General features: G+C 41.9%; 1 protein-coding gene across 3 annotated transcripts in view; it reads left to right on the forward strand.

Annotated features, from left to right (window-relative positions):
* The window catches only part of LOC136114662 (E3 ubiquitin-protein ligase KCMF1-like), a 62100-nt gene that overhangs the window by 9632 nt on the left and 38178 nt on the right, over nt 1-14290 (forward strand). The gene's annotated exons all lie outside the window — the stretch shown is intronic.

A 14290-nucleotide genomic window follows, 5' to 3' on the forward strand; every position in this document is an offset into this window, starting at 1 on the left:
GCCTCACAGCCAGGCATTCACCTGTTCAATTCTTCTCCTCCTTCCTGAACCCCTTCCTCTGACCAGGAGGACAGAGAACAGTATCATTGGACCCTATGTGGAATAGTAGGAGCGGATGATAATCTATAGGGTTCACCAGGCTCAGCAGCCTCTCGGTGATGTCACAAATGCGAGCTCCTGGTAGGCAGCAGACTTCTCTAGAAAAATTGCCTGGACAGCAAATGAGTGCTTCTGTACTGTACCTCTCAGTAAGCAATCTCCAATTACTAATACTTTATGTGCTTCTCTAGTGGCACTGGTTCTACTGTGGGAGGATGCTTGGATCAATTTTGCATGGTCAGCTTTTCCTGGATCCCGTCCATTACTCACGTGCTCTTCATTCTCCAACCCCAGAGCATTGTATCTGTTACGTAGGGGCACTTCAGGGGAAGGTTCTTCCTTCTGCCCTGAGCAGAGTCCATTCTCCTTTGCCTCGTGAGTTTCTTGTGTCAGTCAGCTCAAGGTTGAATTTGGGCTTACCTTCCCCTTGCACAACCTTAAGGCAGGCCTGTCACTCAGCTCTATATAAAATGCTTATTAAAATAGTTATTTAAGAATTTTTAAAGAGTTAAAAGACCTCTTAAAAATCAGCAAGCCTGTCATTCAAACTGTACTCTGAAAGTAAAGTGAGCACATTTTAAATGTCTATCAATAATATTTCACCTGAACAAATTGGCTGGATGGCTGTGTCCAAAGAGTTCTAGTCAGTGGCTCAATGTCCAAGTGGAAACCAGTAACGAGTGGTGTCCCTCAAGGATCTGTACTGGGACCAATACTGCTTAATATCTTCATCAACGATGTAGACAGTGGGATCGAGTGCACCCTCAGCAAATTTGCAGATGACACCAAGCTGAGTGGTGCAGCTGATATGCTAGAGGGAAGGGATGCTATCCAGAGGGACCTGGACAGGCTTGAGGAGTGGGCCCGTGTGAACCTCATGAAGCTCAGCAAGGCCAAGTACAAGTTTCTGCACCTGGGTTGGGGGAATCAATGCAGCCTGGGGGATGAACTGATTGAGAGCGGTGCTGCAAAGAAGGACTTGGGGACATACTGGTGAATGAAAAATTGGACATGAGCCAGTAATGTGTGCCTGCAGCCCAGAAAACCAATTGTATCCTGGGCTGCATAAAAAGAAGTGTTGCCAGCAGGTGAAGGGAGGTTATTTTGTACCCCCCCCTTTCCCCAAACAAACAAATAAAACCCCAACAAAACAACAGTCTTTGCAACACGAACCTATTGAGAAAAGTGGAAGATATTGCTGTGGAGAACTGACTGTACCTTTGCTTCATGTCTGCTGTAGTGTGTTGGGCAAGTCAAACTTTATTGGGTGCTCATTAATCACTTGTTACTTGCTTTCTAGATGACTTACACTTTTTATGTGTGCTTTCACACCCCAGATTCCAGAAGCTAAAGTGAAACAGCTCCTTTTAACATTGTACTTACATCCATATGCATTATGAACAGAGCTGAAACTCACTAGCTCAGCAGTACTGGATGGTGCTCATATCTTTAGAATAGGGTCAGACAAATATCAGATGCTGTAGCAGTGGACTCCACAAGTATGATAACAGAGAGAGAACAATATCTGGGGATCTGCTTCTATACCAGGTTGGGGTGGAGGAGAGGTGTCTCATTTGGAGAACAATAACTCTTCCAGCATTCTGGCCTAGTATAGGCCTGTTTTTCTTCCTCCTTTCTATTCAATTACAAATCTACCTTGTGTTTGGCTGTAACCTTGATTCTAACAATTAATTTTGGAAACACTTTGGTCTGGTTGCTTCCTTTTCATGCTGCTGTAGGATGATGTTGCATTTTGAAATTCAGTGGTAGTCTTGCATGTGATTCATTAGTCTTTGAGTAGGATCAAAGTGCTTTGTGCTCCATAAGTTAGGAAGAGAAGCTTAGATAACTCACTTTTCTGGAGAAGATGGTTGTTAAGCTAGTTTTATATGTATGTAGAATACCAAAAGGATTTGGTAATCCTTACTTTGTGTATTAATGAGGGAAGGACCGTGATCAAGTTAAAGGCCAGAAGGCTAGTTTTTGAAAACTAGCGTAGAATGTTACATGAGTGGAACTACCCACAAACATCACATTGCTTCAGTGTCCTGCTAAAGCTTAAGGGTTTTAGTCTAAACTGATTTTCCAACCCTGAGATGCTGTTCTGTATGCACAGCTAAATCTTGCTGTAGTCGCTGAGCTTTCTTAGGCAGGAACATTTTCTACTTGAATATCTCAGTTGCAGGTTTCGTGTCCGTCTTAAGTACGTTTTATAGTGATTAGGGGAAAATACTTTCTACTATTGGTATTCCTGAAAGTTAAATATGCATCCCAAAATATTGCTCAATGTGCAATGCTTTGTAATGTTTGAGGCAAAGAGCAAGAAACAACTGAATATTTCAGTTTCACTGTGTGATTCGCCTTGATCATGTATTCTTCATAAGAAAATTAGCTACTGAGTTCTAGTCCTGGCTATTGATTTGTGAAGTTTGTACTGCTTTATAGTTTTGGCAGCTTGGATCTTGAGCTTTTCATTTCAGACAACAATTCATCTTTGAGGGCTGAAAATACCTTCACATGGCTGCTTTAAGTCATGCCAAATGAAATAGAATCATAAAATCATTTAGGTTGGAAAAGATCCTTAAGGTCATTCAATCCAAACACAAAAAAAAAAAAAATCACTGCCAAGTCCACCACTAAACCATGTCCCTGGGTGCCACATTTATTAGGTTGGTGCAAAAGTAATTGTGGTTTTTGCATTTTTGAAATTTGTCATTTGATAATTGAATGCATTCTTAAATACATGTGGTTATGTTATACATCATTTTAATGCACTTTTCTTGCTTTGTTTTTTTGCTACTGACTTATTACTTGCTGTTTATTTTGTATTTATTTTAGACTATGGAAATGATGTTAGACAAAAAGCAAACTGAAGCTATTTTCTTATTTGAGTTCAGAATGGGTCGTAAAGCAGCAGAGACAACTCACAACATCAGCAACACATTTGGCCCAGGAACTGCTAACAAACGTACAGTGCAGTGATGGTTCAAGAAGTCTTGCAAAGGAGATGAGAACCTTGAAGATGAGGAGCACAGTGGCCAGCCATCTGAAGTTGACGAAGACCAACAGAGAGCAATCATCAAAGCTGATCTCCAAACTACAGGAAAAGTTGCTGAAGAACTCAACAGCTCAATGTCGACCATTCTACAGTTTTTTGGCATTTGAAGTAAATTGGGAGGGTTAAACAGCTTGATAAGTTGGTGCCTCATGAGCTGACCAAAAAACAAAAAAAATTGTTGTTTTGAAGTGTCATTTTCTCTTATTCTACACAACAACAACAATTTCTTGACTGGATTGTGACATGCAACAAAAAGTGGATTGTATATGACAACCAGCGATGACCAGCTCAGTGGCTGGATCAAGAACCACCTCCAAAGCACTTCGCAAAACCAAACTTGCAGTAAAAAAAGGCCATGGTCACTGTTTGGTGATCTGCTGCCAGTCTGATCCACTACAGCTTTCTGAATCCTGGCAAAGCCATTACATCTGAGAAGTATGCTCAGCAAATCAATGAGATGCACCAAAAACTGCAACGCCTGCAGCTGGCATTGGTCAAAAGAAAGGGCCCAATTCTTCTCCACGACAACATGTGACCACATGTTGCATAACCAATGCTTCAAAGGTTGAACGAATTGGGCTACAAAGTTTGGCCTCATCTACCATATTCGCCTCACCTCTCGCCAACCAACTACTACTTCTTCAAGCATCTTGACAACTTTTGGCAGGAAAAACGCTTCCACAACCAGCAGGATGCAGAAAATGCTTTCCAAGAGTTCATCGAATCCCGAAGCACAGATTTTTACGCTACAGGAATAAACAAACTTATTTATCATTGGCAAAAATGCATTGATTGCTATGGTTCCTATTTTGATTAATAAAGACGTGTTTGAGCCTGGTTCTAATGATTTAAAATTCTTAGTCTAACACCACAATTACTTTTGGACCAACCTAAAATAAGTCTTTTATATACCTCCAGCAATGGTGACTCAACCATCTCCTTGGGCAGCTTTTTCCAATGCCTGACAATGCTTTCCATGAATAATTTTTTCCTAATATCCAATCTAAACCTTCTTTGGCACAACTTTATCCTATTGCTTATTACTTGGGAAAAAGAGACTAACACCTACCTTGCTACAGCCTCCTTTCAGGTAGTTGGAGGGAGAGCAATAAGGTCTCCCCTCAGTTTCCTTTTCTCCAGGCTAAATAACCCCAGTTCCATCTGTGTCTTCTCTTCATTTTTGTTATCTAGATCCTTCAGCAGCTTTGTTGCCCTTCTTTGAATTCGCTCCAGCAGCTCAGTGGCTTCCAGTGAGGAGCCCAAACCTGAACACAGCATTTGAGGTGAGGCCTCACCAGTGCCAAGTACAGGGACATGATCACTTCTCTCGTCCTGCTGGCCCCACTGTTTCTGATACAAGCCAGGATGCTCTTGTCTACCTGGACACACTTCTGGCTCATATCCAACTAACACCCCCAGGTCCTTTTCCCCTAGGCAGTTTTCCAGCCACTCTTCTCCAAGCCTGCAGCGTTGCATAGGATTGTTGCAATTCAAGTGCAGGACCTGGCATTTCACTTTCTTGAATGTCATACAATTGGTCTCAGCCTATTGATTCAGCCTGTTCAGATTCCTCTGTAGAGCCTTCCAACCCTCAAGCAGATCAATACTCCCACCCAACTTGGTGTCATCTGCAAACTTACTAAGGGTGCACTTGGTCCCCTCATCCAGTTCATTAATAAAGAGATTAAACAGAACTGGCCCCAATATTGAGCCCTGGGGAACACCACTTGTGACCACCCGCCAACTGGATTTGACTCCATTCACTACAATTCTTTGGGCCTGGCCATGCACTCAATTCTTTAGCCACCTAAGAGTATACCCAGCCAAGCTATGAACAGCCAGTTTCTCCAGGAGAATGCTGTGGGCAATGGTGTTCAAGTCTTTACTGAAGTCTAGGTAGACAACATCCACAGCCTGTCGCTTATCCACTAAGCAGGTCACCTTGTCGTAGGAGATAACATTAGTCAAGCAGCACCTGCCTTTCATGCGGCGATGAGGAACGACGCATAGAGACGCACAGATGCAGAGTTCTTATTAGCAGCAAGAGGAGAGCTAGGCTGAGCAGCGCCAGGCTGAGCTGAATTTTATTAACAGTTCTCAATTTGTAGGTTTATGGATATGGGGCTGGACGAAGAGGTTAGGGTGTTTTTTCAAAAAAAATGTTATTCCAAACACACCACACTCATGTTGTGACTGTTTTCAGTCACGTTCCCATGCATATCTCGTGGGCGGCATTCTGACCTGCTCATTCACGCGCCCAGGCCCAAGGTTCACATGTCATACATATGGGGGTGGTTTTCCAACCTGAGATATCATTCCCACTGGCCTGGGCTGTCATTCCTTACGCTCATAAAAAACATACTTTTGTATAACCTGTCCAAGGTTATTTAGCTGGAACCGCACATCCTGCTGTTCCCACATTTCCCCTTTTTTTGTTTTTGAACATCTGGTTCACAGTGAGTACAGCAAGGACCCTGGCTTTATTCTTCTTTACATTCTGTATCATTCTTCAAATGATTCAGAGGGCTATAAAAAAAATATTACACAAGTACATCTAATTCCCACAAAAACCCATATATGTGGATTGAGGCCTGAAAACCGTGGTTTTGGGTCTAACCATTTTAGGCTATTAGAAAATGTTATCCATTATGTCTTGCGGTGTTAATTCTTGAAATTCATGCAATTGTTTTTTGCAGGGCACTGGCTAAATCCTGAACCAGGCCTTGCACGTTTAGCTGAGAATGCTCTCTGGAGATGTTGTTTCACTTGAGTCCACTCATAAACAGTATAATTCTATTTCAACCGTGCTACACATAAATTCTGTTGAGTATAATCCCAATCACAATGCAGTTTTATTCTGGTAGCCAAAGTGTTCTGTCCATCTCCTATCCACAACAGAGCTGCTTCACATGTATTTATTGTAGAGGTGTGAATAGTTGTCAAGTTTTATTCTTCCCTTTAGATGACTGCTCTCCAGTCTCAGCAGAAGTTGTCTTTACAGAAAGAATTTTGACTCCTCCTTTATTTATGTCATGGAGGCACCCCAAAGTCAGTTTTAGGTGGACAAGTTCCAAGTGAGACTTAATTCTAGCTGGAAATGTGTAGCCAATAAACTGACTAGAAACAGGATTTATACAATTATTTAGCACTCCAGCAACATAAGATACAGGTTCAGAGATCAGTTGAGGAAATTATTGGGATACAACAACATAATAATGAGGGTTCGCAATTTGCACACATACACTCACAAGAAATAAAACTAGAGGCCTTTCATCCCAGGGTACTCACAAGAAATAATCACTCGCATGGGTTAGGCAAAGACTCATTCAAGGATATATCCAGTAAATAATCACTCACCCAAATGAGGAGGTGAGGCATTCTCAATCCCAGGAACTCTCCTTAGATGGTGTTCCTCTCTAGGGAAAAAGCTCCAGTTCACAGAACCACAGCTCCAAGAAGACCACTCAAAGGGTGTCTTCAGTGGGGACCCCATTTTATAGTGTGATCAGATGTGGCTGTGAGCATTACAACATAGTCCAGAAGCTTTGCAGCTACTCTGGGCACCTTCTCTGTTGAGGACCCTGTCAATTGACTGAGGGTCCCACCCCTCCTGCCCCACCAGTTGGTAGAGGTGAAGTTACCCTGCCCTGTGGCAGGGGAGGCTCCAGATCTCAGGGGACCCTGTGACCACAGTCATCTGACAGGCTACTTTGGAGTAGTGGTGCAGCCACCTCTTGCCTCCAAAGTCAAAAGGGGGCATTCTGTTGGTGAGTTTGAATGCCCACTGTGGATCATCATACCTTATGTGTCATTTTCCTGTTATACATTATCATTACAAACTAACTTACTAATAAACAATGCAGTAGTGCAAATTACAACAATTACAGTTATTAACAAATATTGGAGGAAGCTGGTTAGCCATCCTGATAAGGAAAACAAATGCATTGAAAGTTTTTTCACCAGTTGGTCCCCAGTCCAATAATGTAAATCTGTACCATTCTGATATGCTAGTGCCTCTAATTTACAGGGGGTCTAGTACAAACTCAAAACATCTTCTGTGGTTGCTTTAGATAACTTAACACGTTGGAATGTCAGCAGGGAGTTTCAAAGTAGAATAGTGACCTGCATCTCGGTGTTCAAGACCCAGAATGGAAACAAAAGCCAAATTGCTCTGAACCACCCCTCCATCCCCCATCAGTGATAAAACAAGTGAAACTTCTCTGACATACAGTTGTTAATTGATTTCTTGGAAATACATACAGGAGGGGTCTCAACAAAATACTGTTGCATTTGATTAAATTTAATCCAATCCTTGTTTTCCAGTAACTGACCTTCTGGTGGTATCCATGCACCACCTACCCAGTGCGTGACATTGTTACTGCACTGTTGCAGGAGATGATAGCCAAATAGGCTAAGGAAGTGTTAATTGGAGTGAGGGGCCTGCTACTGCCATCATAGTACTTGTAACTTCTTCAGCTGCCCCCAGGTAACATCACAGGCTTCTTTCTTTGGTCTTTTCTGTTTCTTTGTTGCCCTCTGCTGCAGGGACAGACACTCTGTCTCTGGCATTAGGTTCTGCACTGTGTTTTTCCAACTCATAGTAAGGTTTAACGTATTTCAGAGGAAGCCACTTTGGTCCTGTTGGAAGAACACAAGCATACCCTCCCCCAGGTGATTAGTTCTCCAGGCCCTTGCCACTGACTGTTGTGCAGGGGGTCCCAATACAAAACCTTTGGTCTCTGAGATAGTGAATCTGGAACACGGAAGTGTTTTTCCACTGCCGTGATAGAGGAGGGAGGCATGGTACAATTAAAAAAATTTAAAGTATATATTTCATTGTCTAATTGTTCCTGAGGCATCTTATTCCCCCTTTTTTGTTTTAATAACATTTGTTTCAGTGTGGAATGCACCTTTTCAATAACGGCCTGTCCAGTGGGAGAATGTGGAATACCTGTGACATGCAAAACACCCCATTGCTATAAAAAATATTGCATGGATCTGGCAGTGTAGCCAGGACCATTGTCAGTTTTAATCTGTTGTGGCACACCCAGCATAGCAAAACAGTGGGTCCAGTGGTGCTGAACATCTCTGCTTTTCTCACTAGTAGGAGCAGATGCACAAAGCATACCTGAAAAAGTACCTGTAGAGATGTACATATTTCAAATAACCAAAAGATGAGATGTGTAACATCAAACTGCTAAATGTCATAAGCTGTGAGCCCACGAGGGTTAACTCCAAGGGAGCATAAATTTGTAATAAGGCCTTGACATTCCAGGCAAGGGGGAACTATGTCTTTTGCTTGTTTGAGCGTCAGATCAAAAATCTTTTTTAAAGCAGCAGCATTCTGATGGAAAAAAACATGTGAAGCTCTGGCAGACTGGAAGCAGACTTCAGCTACAGTATAAGAGCCTGCAACTGCATTTCCTTTTGTTATGGGACCTGGTAAAGTGGTATGAGAGTGTATATGAGTAACAAACAGTGGGTGTCTGCAATGCTGTAGTGCAGTTTGGAATGATACAAACAATTGAAAGAGCTGCTGTTGCAAGATTTCTTTAAGAAAGGTGGAGAGGATGCACTGTAGGACCTTGACTACGTACTCAGAATCACAAATCAGATTTAGAGGTTCCTCCTTAAAAAGCTCTAAGTAATGTAAAACTGCACCAAGTTCTACTAATTGGGTTGAGCCATCAATAATTCTAATAGAATGATGCCAATCTTCATGTCAGAGCACTAAAACTTTATGAGATTTCCCTGATCCATCAAAAAAAAAATGTGCAAGCATGTGGGATCAGACCAAATACAAGTATGGTCTGTGGAGTGATGTCAAAGACATGCAGATTCTGCAGCAATTTACATTTAGGCATGCCAAAAGCTGTGCTGTTAAAATCGGCTAGTGCAATTTGCAAGGACATAGATTGTGAATTTAAAAAAATCAAAATCAGATTTTACAAATGATACATATATGACAGATGAATCATGGCCTAATAAGACCTGAATCCATTCTTTGCATTTTTTGATCAGAGTAACAGTCAATTTTAGAAGCTGAGTAATAGTTTTGTGGAAAGAATTGGGCCAAAAAAATCTGTTCGAAATGTATCAGTCTATTAGCATTTTCATCATGCTGTCCCACAATAGCCACAGGTTGGTTTTGTGTTGTAAGTATAAATAGACAAATCTGCAAGTCCAGTCGAATGCAGTCAGCCTGTAAAGTTGTCATAAATTTGTTCATCAAAGTCTCTAACCCCATTTTGGCTCTCATGTTTATTGGATATTGTTTTCCCTTACCGGATCGAAGTCCTGTTTCAGTTCTATCAGTGTAGTGTTTGCTTTATCGAAACATTGGCTGTTAATACCAGTGGAAATACAGCATTTGAAATTTCCTTGGAGATTTCTCACTTGCACAAGCAGATCTGCACCATCCAAGCATCTTCTTGTGGGACATGCAACTAAACAGAATTCTCAGAAAATGTTATTTGAGCTTACAGTTTATTTAAGAAATTGTAACCCAAGAGAGGTATAGGGCTTTCTAGCAGATACAAGAATTCGTCTATTAAAACTTTGTTCCAAATTTGGCATTCCATTGGTTTCAAAAACTGGCCTTTCTTTCCCATGATCTCAAAAACTAGCATGGTGAATTTACTGAGAAGTCTCTTACAACTAGTTGCCACAGAATAAGTCTATTAAAATTTTTTTGTTTACTTTCCCAGCTTCATTAGAACCACAGATCTGCTGGGGATGCCTTTAAATTTCACCCTCAGACTCCTTCATTCATTATTACACTTCTCCAGCAGCAACATTGCTGTGGTTGGGGGGTGGAATAAAGCTCCCCTTTAGCAGCAGGCAGCCAGGTTTTTCTATATATATATTTTTTTTTCTTTCTTCTTGCTGCAGTTTAGATACAGGCAAGACCACGCAGGTGACATAATCGCTGGTACCAAGTGGGAGCTGCCAGGCTCTGGCAGACTCCTCTGTTACAATGAGCTGAGTTTATCTTGCAGCTTGACACAGGCCTGAAATTTATGTTCAAGCTATACAGCACAGGCCTGGGATATTTTGCTTTTTTATTTTTCCATTTAATTCCAGCCATAATGCACTTTATATGAAATTCCAATTAGCTGAGCAATAGTCACATTCCTTAGCTCTGTTTACCTTTTGCAATTTACAGATGTCAAAACCCAGCATATTAACCATCAATCCATTATTTTCATTTACCTAGATCCAAATCAGTTCATGTTCTAGCAACTTTTAAATACAACCTCTCCCAAGTTCACATCCATCATAGCATTTAGTTGTCTTTCCCATATCTCCAACTAGCACATAAATTCAATGCAAATCAGAGTTTTAACAAATTAAGTTCTTTTCTGGTCTCAAAATTATTAGATAACAATAAGAGCAAATTAACTTACGGTACTGTACTTCATCCCATTCTTCAATGACGATTGCTTGTCCCTGTTATACCCAGACATTAGTTGCCACAACTAAAATTTACTCACCCGTCATATTGCGTAGTTGCCGCCACACACACGCTGCTCCATGAAGAGCCTCACAGGGGTCAAACACTCACACGGGGCACCATTTGCGATGATGAGGAACGACACATACAAACGCAGACAGAGACGCACAGACACAGAGTTCTTCTTAGCAGTGAGAGCAGAGCTGAGCTGAGTTTTATTAACAGTTCTCAATTTATAGGTTTACAGATATGGGGCTGGACCAAGAGGTTAGACAGGGTGTTTTTTCAAAAAATGTTATCCCAAACACATCACACTTATGTTGTGACTGTTTTCAGTCACGTTCCTATGCATATCTTGTGGGCGGCATTCCGACCCACTCATTCACGCGCCCAGGCCCAACATTCGCACATCATACATGTGGGGGCAGTTTTCCAACCCGAGATATCATTCTCACTGGCCTGGGCTATTGTGGGAGATTTGAGGGATTTTCTTGAGGTTGTTGCGTGGATGGGTTTCTATTAGATGGAGATTTATTTTTGAACTAGCTAGGCTCAAAGGAATTTCAAGGTCAGCTCGAAAGCTGAAAACAGAGCCTCAACATGACTTCAATCAACAGACCTATTAGCAGTGAGACTTGGGCGCATGGACAGCTCGTGAACATGGACAGTATCCAATCAGCTAATGCGTACTTGGAGCGTGGACGCGTGATCAGGAAATAACTGCATATATAAGGAGGCTTGTTTCTGTAATAAATGGCTTCACTTGAATTCATATTGGATTGTGTGGAGTCCATGAGTTTTAGCCCTCGCAGGCTATCACTCCTTATGCTCATAAAAAACATACTTTTATATAACCTGTCCAAGGCTATTTAGCTGGAACCATACATCCTACCATTCCCACATTTCATAAACGCACGCTGACTGGGCCTGATTGCTTGGTTGTCTTGCATCTGCCACGTGATGGCACTCAGGATGATCTGCTCCATGACCTTCCCTGGCATCGAGGTTAGACCAATAGGTCTCTAATTCCTCGTGTCCTTCTTCTGGCCCTTCTTGTAGATGGGCATCACAATCACCAACTCCCAGTCAACTGGAACCTCCCTGTTTCGCCAGGACTGCTGATAAATGATGGAAGGTGGCTTGGTGAACACCTCTGCCAGCTCCCTCAGTAACCTTGGATGGATCCCATCTGGCCCCAAAGACTTGTGCGTGTCTAAGTCACGTAGCAGGTCACTAACCATTTCCCATTGGATTACTGGGGCTTCATTCTGTTCCCCATCCCTGTCTTCCGGCTCAGGGAGCTGTGTACCTGGAGCACAACTGCTCTTACCGTTAAAGAGTGAGGCAAAGAAGGCATTTAATACCTCAGCCTTTCCCTCATCTTCTGTCACTATGTTTCCTCCTGCATCCACCAGAGGGTGGAGATTCTCCTTCGCCCTCCTTTTGTTGCTGCTAATTTACTTACAGAAACGTTTTTTGTTGCCTTTTACAGCAGTAGCTACATGCAGTTCTAGTTGGGCTTTGGCCCTTCTAATTTTTTCCCTGCATAACTTCACGACATTCTTGTCATCCTTTTGACTTGCCTGCCCCTTTTCCAAAGGTTATAAATTCTTCCTTTAGTCCTGAGTTACAGCCAAAGCTCTCTGTTCAGCCAGGACAGTTTTCTTCCCCAACAGCTCATCTTTCGGCACATGGGGACAGCCCGCTCCTGCGCCTCTAAGATTTTCTTCTTGAAGAGCAATCAGTCTTCGTCGATTCCTTTGCCCTTCAGGACTGCCTCCCAAGGGACTCTGTCAATGAGCCTCCTAAACAGGTCAAAGCCTGCTCTCTGGAACTCCAGGGTAGCAGTTCTGCTGACCCCCCCCTCCTTACTTCTCTAAGAATAGAAAATTCGATCATTTCATGATTGCTATGCCCAGGGCAACTTCTGACCATCGCATCGCCCATGAGTCCTCCTCTGTTTGCAAACAACAGGTCTAGTGGGGGGCCTTCTGTAGTTGGCTCACTCGCCTGCTGTGTCAGGAAGTTGTCTTCCATACACTCCAGGAGCCTCCTAGACTGTTTCCTCTCTTCTGTGTTTGTATTTCCAGTGGACATCTGGTAGGTTGAAGTCCCCCATGAGGACAGGGGCTAGCGATTGTGAGACTTCTCCCAGCTACCTGCAGAATATTTAATTTGTTTCTTCATCCTGGTTGGGTGGTCTGTAACAGACACCCACCAGGATATCTGCCTTGTTGTCTTCCTCCTTATTCTTACCCATAGACACTCAACCCTATTGTTACCATCATCAAGCTCTAGACAATCAAAACACTCCCTAATATTTGGGGCTGTCCCACCTCCTCTCCTTCCTCACCTATCCCTTATGAAGAGTTTATAGCCTTTCAATGCAGCACTTCAGTTGTGCAAGTCATCCCACCATGTATCTGTGCTGGCAACTATATAATGATTTTACTGCTGCATAATGGCTTCTAGCTCCTCTTTGTTGCCCATGCTGTATGCATTGGTATAGATGCACCTTAGCTGGGCTATTGATCCCGCCACCTTTTTGTGGGAAGAAGCCTTAAGTCCTATATGACCATTCTCAGGTGCTTCTGTGATTTCCAACACATGAATAATCCTTGTGTCTTTGCCAAATTGGATCATTTTTCTTTTGTGATCATTTCCATAAGGTCATTCTGGAGAAGATGCAGAACAGTTTCCACTGAGTAGAAATTAGTTTTAAAAGCTTTTAAAAAGTCACTAATGTCATGTAAATCAGAACTTTGTGAAGAATCTGAATTCTTTTCACAACTTGTTTATTTGTTTGCTCTTTTTTTCTCTGCTTATTATTGAACCCTTCCTGAGTATGTGTTTTTCTTTAAAACCTGAGATTAATATGGATGTATCTAGTTTAATTTGCCATTCTGTTATCTTTCAGTGCGGGTGTGTTGGGGTTTTTTTCTGTGTTTTTTTTAAGGAGCAAAGAGTCAAACTTCTGAAATTTTTATTAACACAGTGCATGGGTTAAAAAGAACAGAGATGAACTGAACAGAGGGTTTTTTTTTCTTGACACTTTCCACTCCTGTTGCATTAAAGGATATGAGAGTAGTGTGTTATGCCACCTGCTGTCAAGTTATCAAAATGAAAATGTGGTAGTTTAGAGAGAGAGATCTTGGAGAGATGTTGAGAGAATCTCTCTCTGTAATTTAATTTTGTCCTCTGGACCTGATATTGAAAGTAGTACTGGTGACTTGTGTTAATACTAGATTTTTATGTGATTGTAGAATTTATAGTTAGAAAATGGTTATTGGGATATTTGCAGTTTTGAGACCTTTTTGATCTTCCTCTACTAATCCTCTTGTAATCAGTGTCATTGCTTTCTTCCAATAACGCTGTTTCTGTAACGTTTACTGCATTTGCACTGAAGTATGAAAAGCTTGTTTGAATTGATCCTGATAGAGGACTTAAAATATCATGTTTTACCTAGTAGTTATTTTCATGAAGGCCCTTAATTTACTATTGCAAGTGAAAGAAGTTTTCATGGGCCTTGACAGATGAAAAGATGATGTTTCTGTTGCCCTGAGAGCTGAAATGACACAGAAAATTGCAAAAACCTTTGGATGAATATGAAGCCTTTTTCTGACACAGGCATTATGACTGATCTACAGTGCAAAGATTGAACTTCCAAAAGGAAGAAGCTG

This window comes from Patagioenas fasciata, chromosome W, assembly GCF_037038585.1.
Source record: "Patagioenas fasciata isolate bPatFas1 chromosome W, bPatFas1.hap1, whole genome shotgun sequence".
Taxonomy (NCBI): Eukaryota; Metazoa; Chordata; class Aves; order Columbiformes; family Columbidae; genus Patagioenas; species Patagioenas fasciata.